Below are 23,483 nucleotides of genomic sequence, written 5' to 3'. Positions count from 1 at the left end.
AGAAAGGCATCATTTTTTATTTTTTTTAACCACCTGGGTTCAAAAACTTGGAGTGATCCATCATATTTCACTCCCCCTCTTCTCCTCCTCCCTCCACAATATCCAAACTATTGTCAATCTAACTCCAAACTATCTTTCCAATCTTTCCCCCTTCTCTCCACACACAGGGAAACTGTGCTGATTTGGGCCCTTGGCCCTCCTTTCCTCTGTATTTCTCATAGCCTCATAATGCGTCTCACTGCCTAAAGTTTTCCTTTCTCCAATTTATCCACCACACAGCTTCCAAGCAATATTTCTAGAGCACAAGTCTGACCATACCATCCACCTATTCAATAAAAATCCAATGGCTGCCTATTTCCTCAAAGATAAAATACAAACTCCTTTGACTGACATTCAAAACCTTCACCACATGACCCCAACCTTCTCTTTGCTGATTCCATGTTTGAGCAAAACCACTCCATTTTATCTTTGCTTGGATATGACAAGCCATCTCTACCCTGTGCACGTGAACCAGTATGCAATGCACTCCTCCATTATCTAACCATCGTATAATCTCTACTTCTATTCAAAACTCAGCTCAAATGCTCCATCCTACCTGATGCCTTTCCTCATCCCCTCATCTCTTGCCCTACCTCCCCAGCTATCAGTGCCGCCCCTTGAAATTATTCTGTATCAACTTCAGATAAGGAAACTTTTATTTAAGGAAATGTGTAAATGTAGCATTCTGCTCCCCCACCCCATCCCAGCTGAATGTAAGCTCCTCCAGGGCAGGGCTTTTATTTTTTTGTTTTTGTTTTTATCCCTAGGACCAAGGACTGTGGTGGCCTCTAAAGGTTGTTGGATAAATATGTGTTGATTGATTGAGTAATGGGAATGTTCCTCACAGTGGGAAATCAGGAATTTTCACTCAGGTTAGCTCTGAAAAAAGTTGCATCATTTTTGCAAGCTAGCAAATATTTCGGATCATTGCTTTCTTTGAGCCTAGTTCTGTTGTTTGTGCAGGTGAACAGAACAGATTCCAGATGTGCAGCAGCCCTGGGGGGTGGGGTAGGGGAATATTACCTTCGCTTTCCCCTTGCACAATCACCTTAAAACCTGCATAAACCTCTGAAACTATATTGGGTATTTAAATGCAAACATTATTAAATATTGGAAGTTTCTTTTCTTCAGATAAGAATTCTTTTAAAACAAAAAACCCACTAGGGAAATTATATGCAAAAGCTGTTAATATAGCACTGAGGTATAAATTTATACCCCTATTCTCTACCACTCCCCTGGGGCAGAAGGCAGGAGATACAAAATCTGAAAGCATCCTAGTAATGTACCATCAACCATATTTCACATCAGCTATATAAAGCTATTTTAACAGCCTAATGAGTAATCTAAAATATTATATGTAGTGCAAGTGAATTAATGTTACTGGAAAAATCTTAAACTTGAATATTTGCTAAGTTTTTTCAGGTTTCCATTTGCTAACAGATATGACAGCTCTGCTTTCCACCTCTTATACATTATGGCAATCACCTCTCCACTGACACTGAACTTGATTTCCTCCTCCAAAAAGAAAATATGTTCCCTTCCTTCTCCTTAGGTTTATCCTTAGGATGATGCTCCAAGTATGATGGAACAGGCTGGAATAGGAAGAGAATGGAAGCTGTTTCTCTGACATTATTTCAATGCCTTCATTTCACTCAATTCAATTTAATTCTGTTCCATAAGTATTTGTTATGTGTCCATGTGTAAGCAAGCATGGTAGGAACAAGAATTACAATTAAAAAAGCGAAAGTCTCTGCCCTCAAGCAATTTACATTCCACTGGGTGAAAACATATATGCAGGCAGTAAATAGAAAAATACACAACATGAATACGAAATTGTTTCTGGGTGGGAAGAGGGCTAATAGCTGGGAGGACAAGGACTGACTGGCTTCACGTAGGAGGTGGAGCCTCAGTGGATCTGTGAAGGAAGATGGCATATTATGGAGCAGAGAAGAAGAGGAAACATGTTTTAGACAAAGAAGGCCTTCTGTGCAAAGACATGGAAATGGAAGAGAAAGTGGTGGGTTGGGTTAGTTGGCCAGTTTTGCTGTAGTGTAGAGTTTATGAATCAGAGTAATACGTATCACCTATCGAAAGGTAAGCTGGAACCTTATTGTAAATATTTATAAATGCCAAAGAAAGAAATGTGCATTTATTCTAGAGGTAATAGAGAGCCACAGAAACTTCTTGAAAAGAAAGGTATATGAAATTCTGCCCTTAGAACTCCCACTGGAAACCTAGGGAAGTTAGGTGGTGCAGTGGGTAGAATACTGGGCCCTGAAGTCAGTAAGATTCATCATCCTGAGTTCAAATCTTCCCCCAGACACTCACTAGCTATGTGACCCTGGACAAGTCACTTAACCCTGGTTTGCCTCAGTGTCCACATCTGTAAAATGATCTGGAGAAGGAAATGGTGAATCACTCCATTATTTTTGGCAAGGAAACCCCAAATGGGGTCATGAAGAGTAGGACATGACTGAAATGACTGACCAATAACAAACCTTAAGAAAACCAGCACTTGAAGCTACTATCCTCCCCTTGGAGTGAATGAAGGATACAAGAGCATGAAAAAACATGTAAAGGTCATTGTACATCTGTCATCTAAGGATACTGACTGTGGTAAGACATGGAAGGAAGGATACAGAAAGAGGAGGGTGAGAGTGAAGATCGACCACCTACTTAGCCTAATTCCTAATTTTCCTCAAGATTGGCTTTATTCCAATAGCTCTAAAAACCTCCCTCAGTACTATAACTATCTTCGGTCTCATGTTTCTGAATTCAGCCTTATACTCACATACCTTTCTCTGAGTTTGTTCCACTTAATTATAACTAATCTGGGGCTACTGGAGCTTTGTTCTAAAGTGCAAAAAATCATCACATGCATTCAATCAGCAGGAATGGAGGAACAGATAACATTAATTGGGCTTCCCAGTAGCAGGGAAGACAGTAGACTCTAGCTCATTTCCTCCCTTTCTTTCTCCCTCAAACCATAAAGAAATCATCACACCTTACATCATCTCCTTCTCACAAGGTCCTCTCCTTTCCTCTTTCCCAAGAAGACCAACTTCTCTTTTGTACTCCTACCATTAACACTGATTCTTCCCTCCCTGCCCCCTAACAAGGGTGAATAAGAACCACTGTCCATCCTCCAAACTTGGGTGAAGGAGAGATCATCCCAAGGGCTCCCTGGCAGGATAGAAAAAACAAAATAAAACATGTGAGCCTATATCCTCTAGATGGGCCCCAATCATTTCTTAGGTCCCTTTCAACTCAGATTCCATTTTCTAAGTTCTTCCTGCCACTCAGCTGAATTTGTCTTAATTGCTTCTTGTGTTATTTTCACTTAGCAAATTACATAGTTGATTTGAAGGCACATTTTATCTTATTTGCCCCAGTTGGCATGGTTATCTTGGGCAGTGGTTTCCCAAGACACTCTGATTCTCATTCTAGCTCTGGCCCCAATATTTCTAAGCCATGAAAGCATTTGAACCTGAACTAGTATGTTCTTTTGGGACCACAGTGTGATGGGTATGCTGTTGGGGAGGGAGTACTTCCCCTGTTGAAAATCTGCTATATTCAAGAGGAATTCTTCTACAGAAGAAAAGTAGCTTTGTCGGAGAAGTTCTGTCTCATACAAAATGGACATGATACATTCTAGTCAGCTTGTCCCAGCTTAGGGTGATGGGCAAGGGTTTATTATAGTAAGGTTGCATCTAGGGAGAATTTCCATGAACATAGCTTTCCAAAAAACAAACAGGAAAAAGAGGCATCATTCTGAAACTAAACCACATGGAGCCAACCTCCAGGATGCCAGGATAAAATGTTCTCCCTACCAATTTACTCCCAAGGAGCAAGGAGCACTTCAAATCACCAAGCCTTGTTGAGAGACACCTGGCAAGGCAAAACCTACTCCTACTGCTTGGTTTTCTGTTCTAGAATATGTGTGTGTGTGTGTGTGTGTGTGTGTGTGTGTGTGTGTGTGTGTGTGTGATGCTTGTGTACACATAATGCTAAAAATGCTTTGCTCATCAATGTACTAAGTCACTCTCTCCCTACTTCTCCATAAACCCATCAGTTGAGCATTTAAAAGTCCTCCTTACTGGCTTTTCCAGCAGTAGAATTCTTAAGCTCTTCATAGAATTGCTAGTATGAGCCCAGGCCAATACAGGAATGATTTAAAGGCACAATATGGTGTGTTAGTAAAAGAACCAACACAAGAGTCATAAGTGCTGAGTCTTAGTTCTAACTATCCTCTTCACTATATGGCATACCCTTGGGCAAGTTCCTTCCTCTCAAAGATTCAGTTTCTTCAAATGCAAAATAAAGGGGAGGCTATCCATCTCTGAGACTCTTCCAGTCTATAATCAATGTATCCTCCCTTTGCTACCTGCAATCCCCTACCCTTCAGAGAATGGTTTGATAACTGAAAAGTCTAATTAACAACAAAACATTTTTTAAAAAAATAGATTAAAAAATGATCACAACGAAAAGGGAGTTAAAGAGGCAAAGAGAAAGAAAGGGGATGAAAGAGGAAAGTAGAGTGGGAGAGAGAGAGGAAAGAATGAAGAAACTCTAGCAAAGATTGGTGTGCCGAGTTTGGAACTCACTTATCCAGCAGCTGTTTGGAATTGATTGCGTGCATCCTCCATTCTGAGTGGGCTCTTTCCTGCGTTCGTCAGACGTCTGCAATGTGGTGATTAATCATTCATGTCAGAATTTCTAATCCTATTCAATGGAAAACAAATGCCATGGCACACAGCCCCTGGCTTATCCCATGCACTTAGCATGTTCAAATGAACTAGGATGTCTGGGACAAAGATGGTTTACCAGGGACCCTGAATGGGAGTTCTAGGCAGCCCCACATGTTGGAGATGCCCTATGATCTCAAGGGCCTGGCCTTTTCCTGGCTGAAAAAATTCACCAGCAATGAAAGGTCAGACTGTGATAGTTAACCAAACAAGCATTAAAATCTCTATAAAAGAGAAGGAGCCTGAGTTATTTATATAAGTCCTTTCTCAAAGGAGTCAAAGAATTCATGTGAGGTATTTCAACAGACCTCCCCCATTCTTGTGTAGGTAGGGCCTCCTGCTATCTCAGATTATGGGGAAATGTTCATTATAGAGAAACAAGGGCTATGGAGAATAACACAAGGCTACAAGGACAGAAATGTGTTCAAGAAATGACATGCCCTTGAATGATTAATTCTATGTAGGGATTTTCATATACTTGACAAAAGCCATTCACCTCCAAAAGACAACTGTATTTGGGTAATCGTAAAGCATGGGGAGTCATTTTACTACCTATAAGTGAGGTAATGTAAAAAGGAGGGGGAGCATTACTGGGCGAGGATCAATATTTTGGATCATAAAGAGAGCTGGTAAGGGATTTGGAGCCCACTCATTTTATAGATGAGCATGTTGAGAGATAATAGTAATAATAATTCATACTTAAATAGCATTTTAAGGTTTAAAAAGTACTTGATATGTGTTAACCCATTTGATCCTAACAATAGTCGCATGAGGTAGGTACAATTATTATCCCATTTTACAGATTAGGAAAGGGTAGTTCAGTTACTTGCCCCTGATCACATAGCTACTAAGTTTCTGTGACTTGATTTGAATTTGGCTCTTCCTGTCCTAGTCCAATGCTCTATCTACCTAGATATAGGTGGATGGGCTTGGCTAGTTAACTGTCTGCCTTGTTCACGGTCACATAGGTAATAAGTGGTAGAGCCAGGACTTGTATCCAGATGCTCTGACTCCAATTCTAGGAAGGTAGCATTACTGATTTATATACAATTTCCCTGGGGCAGATGGAAAAATAATTTTTCTTACCTCCTAACTTTGTTCTTAAATAACTAAATCACCCTAAACTCTATAATCTTAGCTAAATTAAATCTAAACTTTTAGCCCTACACCTGATAGTCTAACCTTGAGCTCCCCATATTAAGTTGACCGTGAAAAACTTTGGGGTTTGATGAAACCCATAAACGCTAATATGAAGGGCCTGGGAATATAATACCACTAGGATGAAAGAGACCTAGGAGAATTTCAAAGAATAATCTATGGAATTAAGGCTATTTTCATGCATAAATTTGTACTTTTATATATATTTGAACATTAAATATCTTAAAATGTAAAACTGGCTACTATTGAACTGGTATTGCTTAGGGAGATATTGGATACTATGGGCTGGAGTCTGCAAATAGCAGCTAGGCTCAGACCACATCAGGGGCCATGGTGATCTCCTAGTCCATGAGAAGGGATTTACAAAACGTTAAGGCTTAAACATTAATAAATGTTTGTTGAATTAATAAATGTTTATTGAATGCTATAAATTTCTCATTACTGAAACTCTTGGCTACCTCCTCTATTCTCAGGGTATTCATTTTCCCTCCCCAGCCAGCCTCTTCTTCCAAATTCATCTCCAGACCAATACTCAACTCTGCTGAACCTTTTGGATAAAGAATGTGCATTATGTGGATCTCAACATACAAATGGCAACCCTATAGAGTCTATATAACAATATGTAGGTAATGACAGCAGCAGTGGACACTAAACGGCCTAGAGCTGAGGAGAGAATGATGACCTAAAATGCTTTTTGGACCCTGAAAGTCATTTTTTAAACTGACCCCAAGATTATCCTAAAAACAAAGGCTCATTTTTTCAAGGCTAACATTTTAGTAGTGTGCTATACTACTAAACTAAAAGTGAAAGGTCTTAAGAGTGTGCCAAATGAGGACTGGATAAAGGAATTGAGATGTTTACCTTAAAAAAGAGAAAATAATAACTGTCTTCATGTATCTGAAGGATTGCAATGTGGAAGAGAGAACAGAGGACAAAACTAGGTGGAAAATTGCAAATGCAGTTTTTAGCTTCATATAAGAGGAATTTTTTTCAAGCAATTAAATATCCATAAGTAGAATGGATTCATTTGTATTTATTCTTTTTATATTTATTCAGTACCTACTTATAAGTATCTCTGCTGTCTTCACTATTAGAACATAAGCTTTCCATGAGTAAAGATTATTTCATTGACTGTATTTCTATCCCCAGCACCTAGCACAGTGCCAAGCAAATAGCAGGTATTTAATAAGTTATTATTAGTTGATTGGCTGATTGATTGATTGCTTAGAGAGGTCATGGATACCATCTCATCAAAGACTGATTTGACCAATTGTCAGATGTGCCGCACAGAGGATTTTTCTTTATGTACCTGTTGTGCTAGAATGCCTTCAAAGTGTCTTCCAACTATGAGGCTCTGTGATTTTAATAACTAATTCACAGAGCTGTTGTGAGGATCTAATGAGATATTATATTAAGAGATTCCCTTAGGGGCTATTTCATCCAAATTTCGCTGTCATCGACTGGTTAGGTACCCAGAGAGACTGGCTGTTACTACTCTCAGGGTGCCATGGACAAACCTTTGGGTGGTTGACTTTCCAAATACTAGCAGGTTCCACTAATGTGCTTCACCTTAATAATAAGTTATAGACTCAGATTTTTAGTAAAGTTATTTACTCAACTTACAAATAATTTAAATAATTATCCCCTAACACCAGGAATATACTTTTTAAAATATATACTCAGAGTCTGGGGGGGGGGGAAGTGTAGAGGAACCCCAGAGTACAATGAATTGAGACACACATGTGAGTGACAAATATGGCCTAGACAACTGACAACTCAGGAACTACACATCCGTGATATTTCTTATGAATTGCTCTACTGTTTAGCTGAGTGTCTCAGCTGGGGTACAATGTCTTGGCCAGGCAGGAACCTCAGATCATCTGTTGGTCTCCATTATGCAATCCTTTAATGATTTTTTTTTTCCTACCTTGAGTTACTGCCTGGAGTGAGAGGTGACTCTCAAGTGATTCCTCAGGTGGAATACTACAAAAGTTCTCCATGACCTTTAGCTTCAGATAGGATAGGATAGGCAGAATTTTCTTTGACTCTCTCAGAGACCTCCCCTACTATCAGGAGTCTTACGTAGGTGACTGGCTAGTGGGAAGATTGAGAATGCAGCCTGTGCTCTGGAGACACATTAATCCTCTTAAAGGTTAAAAGTTCTTCTGATGAAATTAAGGTATTCTAGCATCCTATCCTTTTGTAAGGTAGGGAATGTTTATTTTGCTTTTGAAGGTTTTCCTCTTTACCTTTCAGTCTCTGGTCTTGAATCTCTATAAACCTTCAGTTTGTAATGAAGTCTCACTTAAGCACTCCCGTTATATATGTAAAATGACTTGTAACCTATGAAGAACTATATACCTGTTAATTTTTTAATATTATATTTTTATGGAGTTTAGTTTATAGGTCTAGAGACTCAGGCTAGCCTTTGGAAAGTACTGACACTGCAAAGATGATAAGAAACTGAGTTTTGTTACTGAGCGAGAGTATGAACTCATTTCTTTTCCTGGAGGTTTTAATGAACAATTTAAACGAGAATAAGTAGGTTTTCATGTGGTAGTGAACTGGAAGATCCATAAAAGTATTATTTTTAGCTCCCTTAGACAGACTGGATCCATCAGAAAAATAACTAAATCAGGAGCAAGTGAAAGATTTGATATCACACAAGAACATGAACAATGCCACGTCATGCCCTGTACAATGTCCCAACGAAGAAGAGATGCTATTTCTAAAGTACTTTCCAAACTATAAAGTGCAATGTGTAAGTGATGGCAATCACAATGACAATGAAGACAGTGATAATAAGGATGATGATAATGACAACAATGATGGTGATGATGATGGCAACGATGATGATGATGATGATGATAATGGTGATGGTGATGATGACAATGACAATGAGGATGATGACAACGATAATGATGATGATAATGATGACAACGATGATAATGACAATGAGGATGATGACAATGATGGTGATGATGATGATGATGATGATGATGATGATGATGATAATGATGATAATGATGATGAAGATGATGACAATGATAATGATGATGGTGATGATGACAATGACAATGAGGATGAGGACAATGATGATGATGTGATGATGACAATGATGATGATGATGGTGATGATGATGATATTCAAGAAGCCCCAGTACTCTTCATCCCAATGGATGGATCCACAGGAGCTGTATGTTAGGAAAGATTTCAAGCTGACCTTAGTTTTCAGCTAAGCCAAAAGGGCAAGCAGATACCACAGATCTAAACAGGCAGGGTCTGGAGTCCTGGAAGTTAGAGTTCCCAATATTGACAAAGAGGAGACAACAGTGACCACAATGCTAGATGAGAGGCTGCTTGTTCCCTGCTACATCTTCTGCTGATGGCTGAGTGTTGGTGATCTTGGCATCCACTGATATTCATTTTAGCCAAACGAAGTTTAGGTTCTTCAGCAGAGCCATGCCTGTGACTGAATTGAGAAGAAAATAATGAGATTAGTAAAAGCCATCAGAAATGAGTTTAGGAACTCTAGCTGACCAAAATGGCATCATGAGTAGCAGAGCTATTGCTTTTAGATATTTAGCTTTTAAACACACACATATCTATACATATACACATGCATATATTTTATATGTTATATATCCATATTTCATATATTACACATATACACATATACATACATGCATACACATATGTGTATATATTATGAGCATATGAATATAAACACCAGGATTTATAACACATATGTACACATTTGAATGTATGCACATACATACATGTGAATATATCTATATCTGTATATGCACACATATGTATAGATGTGTTGTTATTTTTCTTCAGTCATTTCAGTCATGTCTGACTCTTTGTGACCCCATTTGAGGGCTTTTTGGCAAAGATGCTAGAGTGGTTTGCCACCTCATGTTGCAGATGAAGAAACTGAGGCAAACAGGGTTTATAGGGCAGTTTGCCTAGGGTCACACAGTTAATAAGTGTCTGAGTTCAGATTTGAACTCAGGTCTTCCTGATTTCAGTCCTGGCACTCTGTCCACTGTGTCACCTAGCTGCCCTATATATAGAAGTGCATATAGGTGTGTATTTCAGTGCAAGTATATATGTGCATATATGTGTGTTGGTATTTATACAAAGACATATAGATTTTGTGTGTGCATGTGTGTGTGTATGTATGTGTGTGTGTGTGTATGAGAGAGAGAGAGAGAGAGAGAGAGAGAGAGAGAGACGGAGAGAGAGATGGAGAGGGAGGGAGGGAGAGGGAGACTTAGCTGGGAACAAACTTTTTCCTTTGAAGCTACAACTGAATCTGAGCTCTAACCAAAATGCTTATAATATCCCATGTCCCATGCCATGCTTACCAATGAAGAAAAGATAAAAAATTGCTTCCATTGGAGCAATAAAGACTCACTTAGTAGCCTTTCTGGAGCATCATTAATACTTTTAACTGGTTACAGGACTTTTAACCTATATCTGAAGAATGTTACTCATTTTTTTAAATGACAGTCTTCAATATGATCTATAGGCAGGAGCTCCTCTCTGCCCTGCCCCTCTTTGCAAAAAAGGTGGACTCTATTAAGAATTTTGAGGCTTACTCAAATGTAGAAAAATATTAGGGGTCCTAGGTCAGAGAATGAAAGCTGGAAGGCACTGTAGAATTTATAACCTGCAATGTCATATACTATTTCAAAAGAAGGTTGTTAGTCACACAGATATAAAGTCATCTGTCTTGGTGAGGAGAATAGATCATCAAAATAAAGAAGCCGATTAAGTATAGATAATTGTGAGACATTCAGATTTTAAAACCTTGACTTTAGCAGGTTCATAAAGCTAGACAAAGAGCCTAGGTGTATGTTGACCCATGTGATGTGATCAAAGTGAACCAGTGTAAAAGTTCTAAAGAGACCTATTTGTTTCTCAGAATTTGAACTGGTGGCCTTTTAGCAGATGGAGAGATTTTCATGCTTGGTCATAGTATATTCATAAATCTGTTTTCTGAGAAGAAAGAGGAGGCAAAAACCCACTTCCACTGACTGTTGTTTGTTCAATGTAAAACCCTTGCACCACTAGGCATATAGGGGAATGAATTTGAGAGTTGTTCCCAATTCCTTCCCTGCTCAGGCAGAGTCCCACCAGAGAGGAACAGGACATCCCATTGGAACAGAGAAGTTTTCATTTGTTCATTCTTCCATGGGAGGACATTTCAAGTAAATAGCCACGCCCTCTGAGACACAGAAGTGAATTAAAAGTGGATTTAAAGCACATCCAGCAATGACAAACTGCAGCTCTGAAAGGAATAAATCTAAAGCACACCTTGCCTTTGGGGCTGCTGAGGGAGGGACTGGGAGAAGGGAGTGGAATTCACTTAGCACTTGCAAAACAGCAGACAAATAAGCCAGTGAGATATCTTCCTTTTACTCCACTAGCAATATAAAATCTTTAGGGCAAAGAACTGACTTGTTTATGTATCTGGAGAGCTTATGGCAAGAAATCAGGTAGAATTTGGACATCCTCCCCCACAAAATAATGAACAGAAGTAAAGAAAAAACAGGCATTATCAATGTATCTTAGGTCTGATTCTCTGAAGTACTTGTACCAAGATAGACACTGAATGTTAACAATAAATATAATGGTAATAATGATAGCAATAATACATAAGTTTAGTTCTCTAATTAAGTGATCAATAATTAATAATAGCTAATAATTAGTTAGCTATTAAGCAAACATTTATATAGCACCTACTATGTGTCAGACGCTATGCTAAACACTTTACAGATAATATCTCATTTGGTCCTCACAACAACCCTGAGAGATAGGTGCTATCATATACTTATTTTATACATGAGGAAACTTAGGCAAGGAGAGGTGAAAGGACTTGTCCAAGGTCACAGAGGGAGTAAATGTTTGAGACTGAATTTGAACTCAAGCCTTCCTGAGTCCAGGGCCCCTGAAGGTACTTCTGTGTGAGGTACATGAATAAATAAATGAATAAAAAGCATTAAAATGGTATTCTATTTCTAGTAATGGGTTAAGGGCTGTGGATACAAATAGAAAGCAAGGATTGTTGCCCTCTGAGAGTCAACACTTTTATGGAATAGTCGCCAAGAAAGGATATTTTCATATGACAAATTATAGGGATGGTAAATGGCACCCTTGGGGAATTGATTGACATACGCTTTCCAGAAACTATACACTGTTGATTGATTACTTTTCAGAGTGAGAGGTGGAAAGGGGAGAGTTTTCCTTCAGAAGAAATCACTGCAAACACTCATCTGAGAACTTCCTAGATTCCACCTAGACCCTGTCTTGTTGAGTTGCTTCCAATAAACTATGCTTCTTGTTGCTATACTATGGAATTCATGAAAACAGCAGAAGAGTTCCATGCTAAGTCAAATTCATGGTCCATATGTTCTAGACTCTACCCCTTACATAAATATATCAAGACATATTCAGTAGTAGAGGGCAGTAGCTGCCATTTATGATACCACCCTTTAAGTTTACTTCCTGCTATGTAAAATAATACTTCTTTTTCCTTTGGTTAAATTGGTCTTTACTCAAATTTTGGAGAGTAGCTTTCTAACTTCCACTGTTATCCATCTGGAGAAGTAATTACATTAGAAGAAAGCCTAAGTACCTAATATTAATGGGCAACTAGGAAGTGCGGTGGATACATTGCCAAACCTGGAGTCAGGAAGACTCATCTGCCTAAGTTCAAATCTGACCTCACACACTTCCCAGCTGTGTGACCCTGGACAAGTCACTTAACCATTTACCTCCATTTCCTCATCTTTAACATAAACTGGAGAAAGAAATGGCAAACCACCCCAGTATCTTTGCCAAGAAAACTCCAAATGGGATCACGATGAATTGAACATGATTGAAATGGCTAAACAACAGCAGTACATAGTAATACCAAAATTCCTCCACTCTATATTAATAGTGAATTGTGCTGTAACATTGCTTGGAACTTTGTAAATTGTTTGCTAAGTCCTTCATTTTGGGGTTGGAAGAGTACTGTGGTTAGCAGACTTCAAACTCAATTGTGTGATATGGAAGTCAAAAGAGCTTATGGGATGTGGGGTTACATTAAGAGAAATACAGATATGTTGCAAGAATAAGGGCATAGTTGTTCCATTGTTCTCTTCCCCAGTCAAACCACTAAAGAATTCTGGTCTGGACCCTCACATGTAATATAGACCGAATGCTCAGTTTTGTTCCCTAAACACATTTCCCTTCCAAAGACCGAAAACCACTTTTTCATCAATACCTCTCCTTCCTCTCCCCTACTCCTTCCCCCTAAGACTTGGAAAGTGCATGTGTCTTAGTATCAAGATAGGGTACACTAGAGCTAGGAAAGATGTTCAGCAGTTGTAACCCTCTTTATAGGAATCATTATATACCTAACATGTTATTTGGACTATTTTCATCACAGAAAAGACGTTTTAGAGAGGTCTGTATATTTGCTGTTGATCTGATAATTTTATCATAGTTCATGTGCTGAACAGCGTGTTCACTACTGATTTAGGAATTCCCCAGCTACTCTGTGTACAGCATGAGCCCCATTAAAAGCCTTTTTTCCCTTGAGCAAAACTGTATATTTATTTGGTGGAGTTTTGCCTTGTTGGTACTCTATGTCCATTCCCTGAAAGATCCTTACAATCCTAGTCTACAACAAATTTGAGCTGGAGAGAGCTTGTTAGCATTACTTTAAGAAGCTCCCAAGAGGAAGAAAAGTCAGTGGAAGAGAGAAAGAATGACTGCTTAGGCATGCTTCCAGAAGAACCAGGATGAGAGTGTGGAGTCTTACAAAGCAAGGTAATAGAGAAGGATCAACTCTCTCATCATCAGAAAATGGAGAGAAAAATACATTAAACGTTACAGAGAAAAATATTGAGTAAGGATCACGAATTTGCATTTATAACCAAATCTCACTTAAAATGCATCCAGACTGGGTGAGAATTTTATTTATAAAATTAAATTATTCATATTTACAATAAAATTAATTTATAAAATTTATTACAAACTTATAAAATTCATAATAAACCTTTTCTTTTCCCTGAAAATGTATAGAATCTTTCCTTAGTGGATTTCCCTTTTAAGGTTGAATTTTCATAAGACAGGTTTTCTTAAAGTAGGGCATACCTATACTATTAAATGTTCCCTCCCAGGTTTCTTGTTTCTAGTATAAGTATAGTTTATTTATACTTTCCTCATAATAATTGGAGCTATTTTTTCAAGAAAGTGAAATATATTGCAACAGAAACCTTAGCCTAGATCAGAATTTTCTTCCTAATACTCAAAAAAGGTAATGATATGCAAACAACAGTACTCAACATCTCACCCATAAAATAATGCGATTTAAGCTTGATGTACAAGAGGCAGAGGCATATCATGGAAAGTGAGCTGTCCTTAAAGTCAAAGAAAACTTGAGATCAAGCCCCACCTCTGACTTGGATGGCTATGAAGCCCTGGTCAAATCATTCAGCTTTATAATGATCTAGTCAAGTCTCAAAGACTTCAGTTTGTAGAAAAGGTACTGATTTACATTACTAGAAGACTTTCCTCATTAGGAAACTTTTTACATCAATGAAAACATGAATCTCTTACCTATCCTTATAAAAAAAAGTACTTCCTAAAAATTAGAATTGTATCAAAGTAAAATGATTGGACTTATAAAATAGTGAGTTTCTTGTCCTTAACTTGATGACTATACATCACCGACTTCTTGGAAATAATTAGTGTTTTAGGTCTGAGTGAGGTCAAATGGTCTCTGAGGATTCTTCATTCTCAGAGGCTTTGATTCTGTGATTCCTGATTTCTCTACTTCTATAAATGTTACAGCGAAGTGATACAATGGATAGAGCCTTAGGCCTACAGTCAGAAAGGCCTGAGTTCAAATCCAGTCATTTTCCAATTGTGTGAGCCTGGACAAGTCACTTCACCTAAGATTACCTTAGTTTCCTCATCTGTAAAATGGGGGCACTAATTGTACCAACCTTCCCTGGTTATTATGAGAATCAAATTAAATAAATATCTGTAAAGCACTTGGCACGGTGTCTGGAACATAGTAAGTTTCATGTAAAAGTTATTTTTATTATTAATCATTCTCTTAGTCATCCAACTTTGAAACATTAGAATGATCTGTGTCTCTCTTCACTCTAACGTATAATTAGTCACCAAATCCTAGTGATTTTTTCTTGGTAATATCTCTCTTCCTTTTAACTACTGCTATTCTAGCATCACTTATCATCTCACCCTGGATTATTTTGGATTATTGCAACAGCTGCCTACGGGTCTTCATCCATCCAGTCCTTCCCCTCTCTAATCAATTTTATACTTTGCAGTCGGGATATGTTTTTAAAGCATGATGCCATTGCTGTCCTGTTCTAGAAATACCAATGAACCTCAAATATCAATAAGATAGAGCCCAAATTCATTACCTTGACAAACAGGACTTTCAACAATTTCTGTCTACTTTTGACCTACTTTTTAAATCACATCTCCTACTAATCATTCTTAAAAAAAAAAAAAAAAAAAAAAAAAAAAAACTTTGTTAGAGAATTGTCTGCTCTCTGCCCTATAACGCACCATGTATGTGTCTGTCTGTGCCTTTGCTTACTTTTCTCCCCATGACCAGAATTCTTCCCTGCTTTGTTCCTCTGTCTATCCAAGTCTAACCTTTACTGTCCAGCTCAGTTCCTACTTCTCCCATGAAGACTTCCCCAGCCTCTCCAGTTCACAGTGTTTCCTGACTTCCCCAGATTCAAGGTGCATTGACTGTATCGCTCACTCACATCGGGTATTTCTTTCCCTCTGATAGCTATTGTACTCTTATTTTCATTTTATTTTATTTTCTCCAGCAAAATAATAAGCTCTCTAAGTATAACGGCTATGTAATATGCCTTTTTATCTAACACTTCAGGCTGTTCTGTAGGCATTTAAAACTCAACATGTCAAAAGTAGAATTCATTCTCTTTTACCCTCCCTTCATCCTAACTTCCCTTTTTCTGTTAAGGACACCACCCTTCTTCCTGTCCCCAGGTCATGACCAACTCTTCACTTTCCTCCACCCTTCACTCCCTTGCCAAGTCTTTCTGCTTCTCATTTGATGACATTCCTTGCATCTGTTCCCTTTACACACATTGCCACTGCCTTTGTCCAAACCTTCGTCAATTCTTATCTAGACTATTATAATTTTTGCTTTTTTTCAGTCATTTTGGTTGTGTTTGACTCTTTGTGATCCCATTTGGAATTTTCTTGGCAAAGTCACTGAAGTGGTTTTCCATTTCTTTCTCCAGCTCAATTTACAGATGAGCAAAGAGGCAAATATGGTTAGGTGACTTGCTCAGAGTCACTCAGCTACTATGTGTCAGAGGCTGGATCTGAACTCAGGCCTTTCTGACTCCAGGCCTGGTGCTCCGTCCACTATGCCACCCAACTTCCCCTGGACTATTTCAATCGCCTCTGCTTTGGTCCCCACATCTACTCTTTCTCTCTCCAATCTATCCTCCAAATAGCTGGCAAACTGATATTCCTAAAGTTCAATTGTACCCATATCATTCCCCTCCTCAAGCAGTTTCAGTGGTTGCATATTCCCCGTAGGATGAAACACAGACTCATCTATTTAGCGTTTAATGCCCTTCACCATCTTCCTACAGACCATCTTTCATACTGATTTCATATTACTCCCCATCAAACATTCTCCATTCAAATCATTCACCTTTGGTATCTACCTACCTCTCACCTGTGGCTCCAAGAAGCCGTAGCATGCCCACTAGCCATACCCTGGTACATTGGTAAAAACCATCTTGGTAGATGGGCAAAACCAGGTTGAAGGTAATCAACAGGTCTCAAACCCGTCAGTAGGTTAGGGAGGGTGTCTACCTCAGGTATGTGAAAACGTCCCCTGGCAGAAAGGGTGGATGAGAACAATCTTTTCAAATGGCCATGAAGGTGGCTGAAACAGGTACTGCAGAGTGTTTAGATCTTGGTCAAACATCAAAAACCCCAAGATCATCAATTGCATGCTGGACTATCGCCAATTGTCCTGCCTTCTGTCTGGCCACTGGACTCGGATGACTCTGAAAGAGAGAGGGAAACTGATGACTTTGTGAAAATCTGACTCAAATCTTAACTCATGTTCAAATCAAGGCATCAAGATATCAGTCGTCTTCACTGAAAAACGAAGGACAGACAACAACACTCTAATTAAGCTGGTTTACTAGCTGCTCTTCGCAGATGACCTCCCATGGCTTATCTTCAGGCCTTTGTGTAGACTGCCTCCTACATCTAAGATGTACTCCTTCCTTCTCTGTGGCTCTGAGAATGCCCAGCTCCTTTCAAAGCTCAACTATAGGGTTACCTTCTAAATAAAGCCTTTCCGGATCACAGAATCACAGAATTTCAGTTGTACGGGACCTGAGGCCATCTTGTTCACGTCATACATGAAAAGACTCCTACCCACATGTTTTTGACATTTGCTGGGAGGGAAATGCCCCAATCAGTTAATCCACATTTATTAAGTGCCTGCTATACTATGCTAAGTGCCATTACCTCTTAAGGCAGTCCAATCCACTTTTGGACAGTTCTAATGGTTAAAAAGATTTTCAGTACATTAAGACTAAATTTAACTCTTTGCAGTTTCCACTCTTTGCTCCTGGTTTGCCCTTGGGGCCAAATGGAATCATTTCAGCTGTAAGTGATGCCCTGAAATGACTTTACGTTTAATTTGTAAGTATATATAATCAATATGCCTCTGCACACACACAAATATATGTATATATGAATAGACATACAATTATGTGTGTATATATCTATCTACATATATACACATGTATATGTGTATTTATGTGTGTGTATGCATGTATGTATGAACTCACAATAATGTGTACATGCTAGTTCCCCAGATAGAATGTAATGTAAGCTTCTTGATGGCAGAGACTCTCATGTTTGCCTTTCTATCCCTGCTACCTATCATGATGGCCAAGACATGGTGGATGCCTAATAAAACCTGTTGGTTGATAGCTCTATATCCCTCATATTACCATTATAAGAATTTTGTTTATGAATGGGCTAAATAAATATTTGTTGGGAAAATGAATGACTGAATGAAAGAATGATTTAATCTTACTTTATTTCCTTCAATACTTCTTCACTTATTTTAATGACCAATGGGGCTGTTGTTTTGGAAAATGACAGAAAAATATGCTTTCCGGAATACTTTTGACTACTGAATGCTTTCTTTCTCAGAGCAAATGGCTTCTGGAAAAGATCCTCCAAGAGAAACTGGAAGGTCACTCAGAACTATAATAAAGAGGATTCTTATTCAAGAACATGATGGATCTTATCACTTCTGAGAGAACTCCCAACATTGAGATTCTGAGACCCTGAACTACTATTCTCAAGGAAAACATTCTGAACTGAATTTTCTGGCAGATGTCTTCCCCAGATTGTGACTGACTTTCCTTCACTTTAATTGGCACAAAAAAGTGGTAATGATTAAGGGGGTAGGGAGGATAGCATAACTTTCCCAAATCTAGTCCCCATGAACTCCTGGGATAGCTTGTTAAGCCTATACTTAATTAACCAAGGAGAGAATAGAATGCAATGCCCAATGAGTGGCACAGAATAAATGGGGATGGGATTGAAAGGAGTCAGTACACATTTCCCCCAACCCAGTGGTAGAATGCTAAAAGGACTGAATATCTGTAAAGAAGGGAAAAAATGTTACCCAAAGGGGAAAGGAGAAAGTCTGAAATCAACAAGAAGGGAAATAAAATGCTGAAAATGGGGATGCTTAAACCAAATAGACATGTGAAATAGGGTTCTAGTAATCTCAAGTGAATCATATAAACTTTTTAAAAACAACTATGCACTTCTGGTGTATGTGTGTGTGGCGGGGTGTGTGTGTGTATGTGTATGTGTTTATAATTTGAAATACTGTTTTATGCAGTTTTATGAAAATGAAGAATTTAGTTTTATTTATTCATGCACTAAAGAAGGTATTCTTAACCTAGGATCAGTAAATAGATTTCAGGAGGGTCTTTGAACATGGATAGGAAAAATAAAATTATATCTTTATTTTCACTAGCCTTAGATTTCCTTTAGAATTTTATACATTTTATCTTATGTTCTTAAAAACATTATTCTGAGTACATTTATTCACTCAATGACCTAAGGGGTCCATGACACCAAACAGGTTATGACCCTCTGGCTTAGATAGATAAGCCTTCAGAGATGATCTAATCCTACCTCATGTGACAGTGATAAAAATAATTTTATCTTACACTTTCTATCTCTTATAGCACTGCCCATGGACTTAGGTGTACTCTCAACAAATGCTAGCATTCAACTGAAATTGGAATGAATTTGTCTTTGTACATGTTACATGGTTACTCAATATAAGATTTGATTTTGCTCCTTCTCATTCACCTGCCACACTCCTTCAAGTACTCACAAAGTACTCCCCCAAGCAGGCCCATATGGCTGTGACTGAATGAGAACAGGCCTGCTGTTCTATTCAGCTGAGCATGGCTTTGTGCTGCTTGCCTGAAGCAAGTCCTGCTGCTTCTACTTCCCAATGGTCAAGGCCTCCTACAGGACCCCAGGTGCCTTCATTGGGCACTTGCCCTACCTTGCCTTGGAATGGTCCACAGATTTGGGATGCATCCATGTTCTCTACCCAACTTTCACTTACCCAACTTTCTCCTTTTTCAGTCTGACTGCAGCTTCTGAGGTATAATCAACTAGAAAGAACATTGTTCTGGCAGTCAGAAGGCCTGAATTATAGAACTAGCTTTGCCATCAACTATATACTTAAGCAGGTCACTAAACATCTAACCTTGAGGTCTTTCCTCTCCCAGTTATTTTTATTATTATTGTTAAAGGGGTCATCCCTTGACTTACTTCTTAAAGAGGCTTATTTACTGAACTGAATGGATGTTTTCTCACTCAAAGTGAGAACTTGAAAAGACCTTAGCTTAAAAGAGCCAAGGTCTCCCACTGAATCCTAGGCCATCTCCAGTCATCTTGATCAATATCTGATCACTGGACCCATAGGGCTCTGGAGGAAAAAGTAAGGCTGGTAATCTTGTACAGTCCTACCCCACCCAAATAAAAGTCAATTACAAGTCATGTCATCATTTCCTTGATATCATGGTCCTCTTCAAGAAGAAAGGACAAACCACAACCTAAGTTTCTTCAACTGATTAATGAAGATAGCTATAGTATGTAAGGAGAGGCCTGGTTTTGGTGAGGGCCCATATGTATTGAGGATTAGCCCATCACCTATAGCAGGGTGATGTCATTATGTGGCTCAAAGGGAGGCAGAAGAGTCATCTCTAGCTTCTTTTCCTCTCTCCTCCAAGGGAGACTAATTCCTGCCAGGAGAAGGAACAGGAAGTCAGGGCCAGAGATCAATGTGCTGTCCTCAAAGATAAGGGGTTCCTTGTTAGAATTATATCTATCTCCTCCCTTAAATATTACTAGTCTAGGGAATACAATCATGTTTGACTTAATTTTTGATTGATATTTCTCACTATTGGGGGGAAAGGGAAGGTCCAAGCTCCAAGGATATATCCAAGGCTTGACTCCTTTCCCACCAAATACCAATTCCATAATGAACACACATAGGGAATATCAAAGAAATCATTATTTTTTCTAAATCATAGTGAAATAGAAATCAGAGAAGGTATATGTGGCATAATATGTACCAGACAATAGAGTGAAGGAGTTCTCTCACTGGAAATGAGATGATTCAATTTAAACAAGAAAAAGAGTTCTAGATCTCACTCAAGGGAATATACCCAGTCACTGGAATAGTAAGCCAGGGATAGGGGCATGATGGAGACTCCCAGCTCCTCACATGTCTTCCCAGAGTCTTGTTTTTCATAAACCTCAAGTGAGGCTCACCTCTTCAGTATTTCCTCTTGAAGCTGGAATCCAGAAGTATCCGAAATGATTTGATGCCTGAAGAGTCCCCTAAAAGATTAACGGTCTCTTACTCTTGTCAGCTCTTACCTACCCTTCACGAAGGGCAGGGCATTCATCTCATCAAAAAAGGATAATGTCTCATACCAGTGGACTTTGGTTGCAGTCATAACTGTTGTACTAAGGATCAACTTGTGTCCCAAAAGTCAGTGCAGTTTTGAACTTTAATTGCCAGGCCTAGAGGCCTGAGGGCTACCCGAGTCTTCTTACCTCTATCCCGAGGTCTTTGGTTGGCCAAACCGGATGCTCGTATGAGAGAAAGGACGTTCCAGAGTCGAACAAGGGTTGAGCTTTATTTCAGGGTCTAGTTACAAGTGCAGGGGAATTCTTCCTTAGGAGGGAGCGAAGAATCTCCCAAGGAGGCAAAGATCTTACAATAAGAGATTGGAAGTAGAAGTGTAAGTGGGGAGAGAGGGGGAGGGGAGAGAAGAGAGAGGAAAAGCGGAGCCTTGTTGTCCTCACCGCTCCGCGCCCCTCAGCCTAAGAGAACTTTCAGGCTTTCCTGATCCTACTTAAACCCTCCAGCAACATAGTTTGCATCTGAATACCGTGCTGTTAGATAACAATAGTGTGCCCAGATCCGGGACAATCTCGAGGGCGGGGAGAGCTCTCTCCCATCATGTTTCTCACGGGAAGAGGCGGAAATACACGAGATAGCTCGGTTCACCTCGATTCCCAGTTGTTTCCTGGGGGGTCTCGTGAGAACTCTAAGATTTAGAAGTTCCCACCTTTACCCGCCCGAGACTGTCCACCTGGAATTGAGCTTCCATCCCCAACATTTAATAACTTCAGAAGTATAAATGCTACAAATTTACAAAAACAGTAATTTGAAAGTTTAGTTGCTTGTATTCCTTCTTTATTTCTTTAGTTTTGAGAACTTTGAATAAAACAATTTTAATTTTAAGACAGGTCACCTTCTCATTATTCATTGTGTGTAACAGTTTCCAGATGATACTTTCTCAGATCAGTGGATTGATAGATTCTTTTGATTAGCTACCTTCATCACCTGATGTATCTCCATTAGCCTTTCTCGTGTGGGATCATGTTAGAACTGTCATGCCTGCATCAAAATTCCTTTCTTGGTATGATATTAAAGATAGGATTACCAATGCAATCCTTTCAGTTACTGAAGAGTCCCTGATGAAAGTTTTTACAACATTCAAAAATCAGTTGGAGCAGTGCATAACACAAGACAGCATTATGTTGAATCTTAATTCAGCATAATAATAATATGTCTGTGTGTGTTCATCCTTCGTTGCCAAAGAAGACCATACCATCAGAGAAATAATGACTTGACTTGTACTTGACTTTGTTTTGAGTGAGGGAGGGCTATGCAGGTCACCGGCCTCCCTTCTCCTCCAGAGCCATCTGCATCCAGTGACCAGATATTCATTAGGATGACTGGAGATGACCCAGGATGAGCAATTGGGGTTAAGTGACTTGCCCAAGATCACACAGCTAGTGATTGTCAAGTGTCTGAGGTGAGATTTGAACTCAGGCTCTTTTGACTCCTGCACTAGAGCTCTATCCACTGCACCACCTAGCTGCCCTAACATAATAATAAATTCAACAATATTTCTAAAATTTAAATGATAAACCTTTTTTATTTCTAAAAAAAATGTTTTTAGCTAAAGTTATTAAAGCTTAACTGTACTAAGACGCTTAGGACACTGCAGTCATGAAAGATTTTGAAAAAGTTGAAAGTACTCTCTGTTCTTTTATAAAATTAGGAGGAGGGGTGGGGTGAACTTCATGTTCTCAAAATTCCCTACTAGCTCTAGCTCTATTATCATATGACCTTGTGGAATAAGCAAGAGCTTTATCTCCAACCTTTTTTCATGATCATCCTGGCTCTATCTGGGCTTATCCATTACCCAAATCCCATTCATTTTTTTTTTTGTTGGTATCCACTTGTCTCACTTAGTCTCATTCCTTTCATCAACTCACCTAAAAACCCCCTTGTTACTTTTCCTGCCAATCATTAATTTTGGGCATCCAAACTATATACTGTGGATGTTATGGAGGGTCAAATTTCAGTTCAGGAAATAGACATAAGAACTTTCTAATAGAGTTGTTTCCAAATTAATAGGGTTACTTCTTTAAGTAGTGAGTCCTCTGTCACTAGGAGGGCTCAAGTAGAAGTTCAGTGACTACTTGACAGGGATGTTGGAGATTGGATTCATCTACTGAAGGGTGGACTGGAGGACTCATAGGAACCTTTGTACCTCCCAGAATGAATGATTCTTTGTTTTGCCATGCCTCTTGTCTATAGAGCCAAAAGAAGTTGCCTCTTTGGAATGGGAACAAAAACCAAAGGGTAATTGAAGAGGTAGGTGTGAAGAGGCTGTGGGTCCATTACAAATGAAGAATTACGCAAGAGAAACAATGTATATGATGTCATTTAAGAAATGTGTGATTGGAGTAAAAGATGGGTCAGTCACCTACCCAAGAATAAGAGATAACTTGAAGGAAAGTGTATGTGCTTGTTTGGTATTCACACAAAATATTTAGGGGAAGGGTTGTAGAATATTGGTTGGACACC

Source organism: Notamacropus eugenii, chromosome 2, assembly GCF_028372415.1.
Source record: "Notamacropus eugenii isolate mMacEug1 chromosome 2, mMacEug1.pri_v2, whole genome shotgun sequence".
NCBI lineage: Eukaryota > Metazoa > Chordata > Mammalia > Diprotodontia > Macropodidae > Notamacropus > Notamacropus eugenii.
This window is presented reverse-complemented; position numbering follows the sequence as displayed.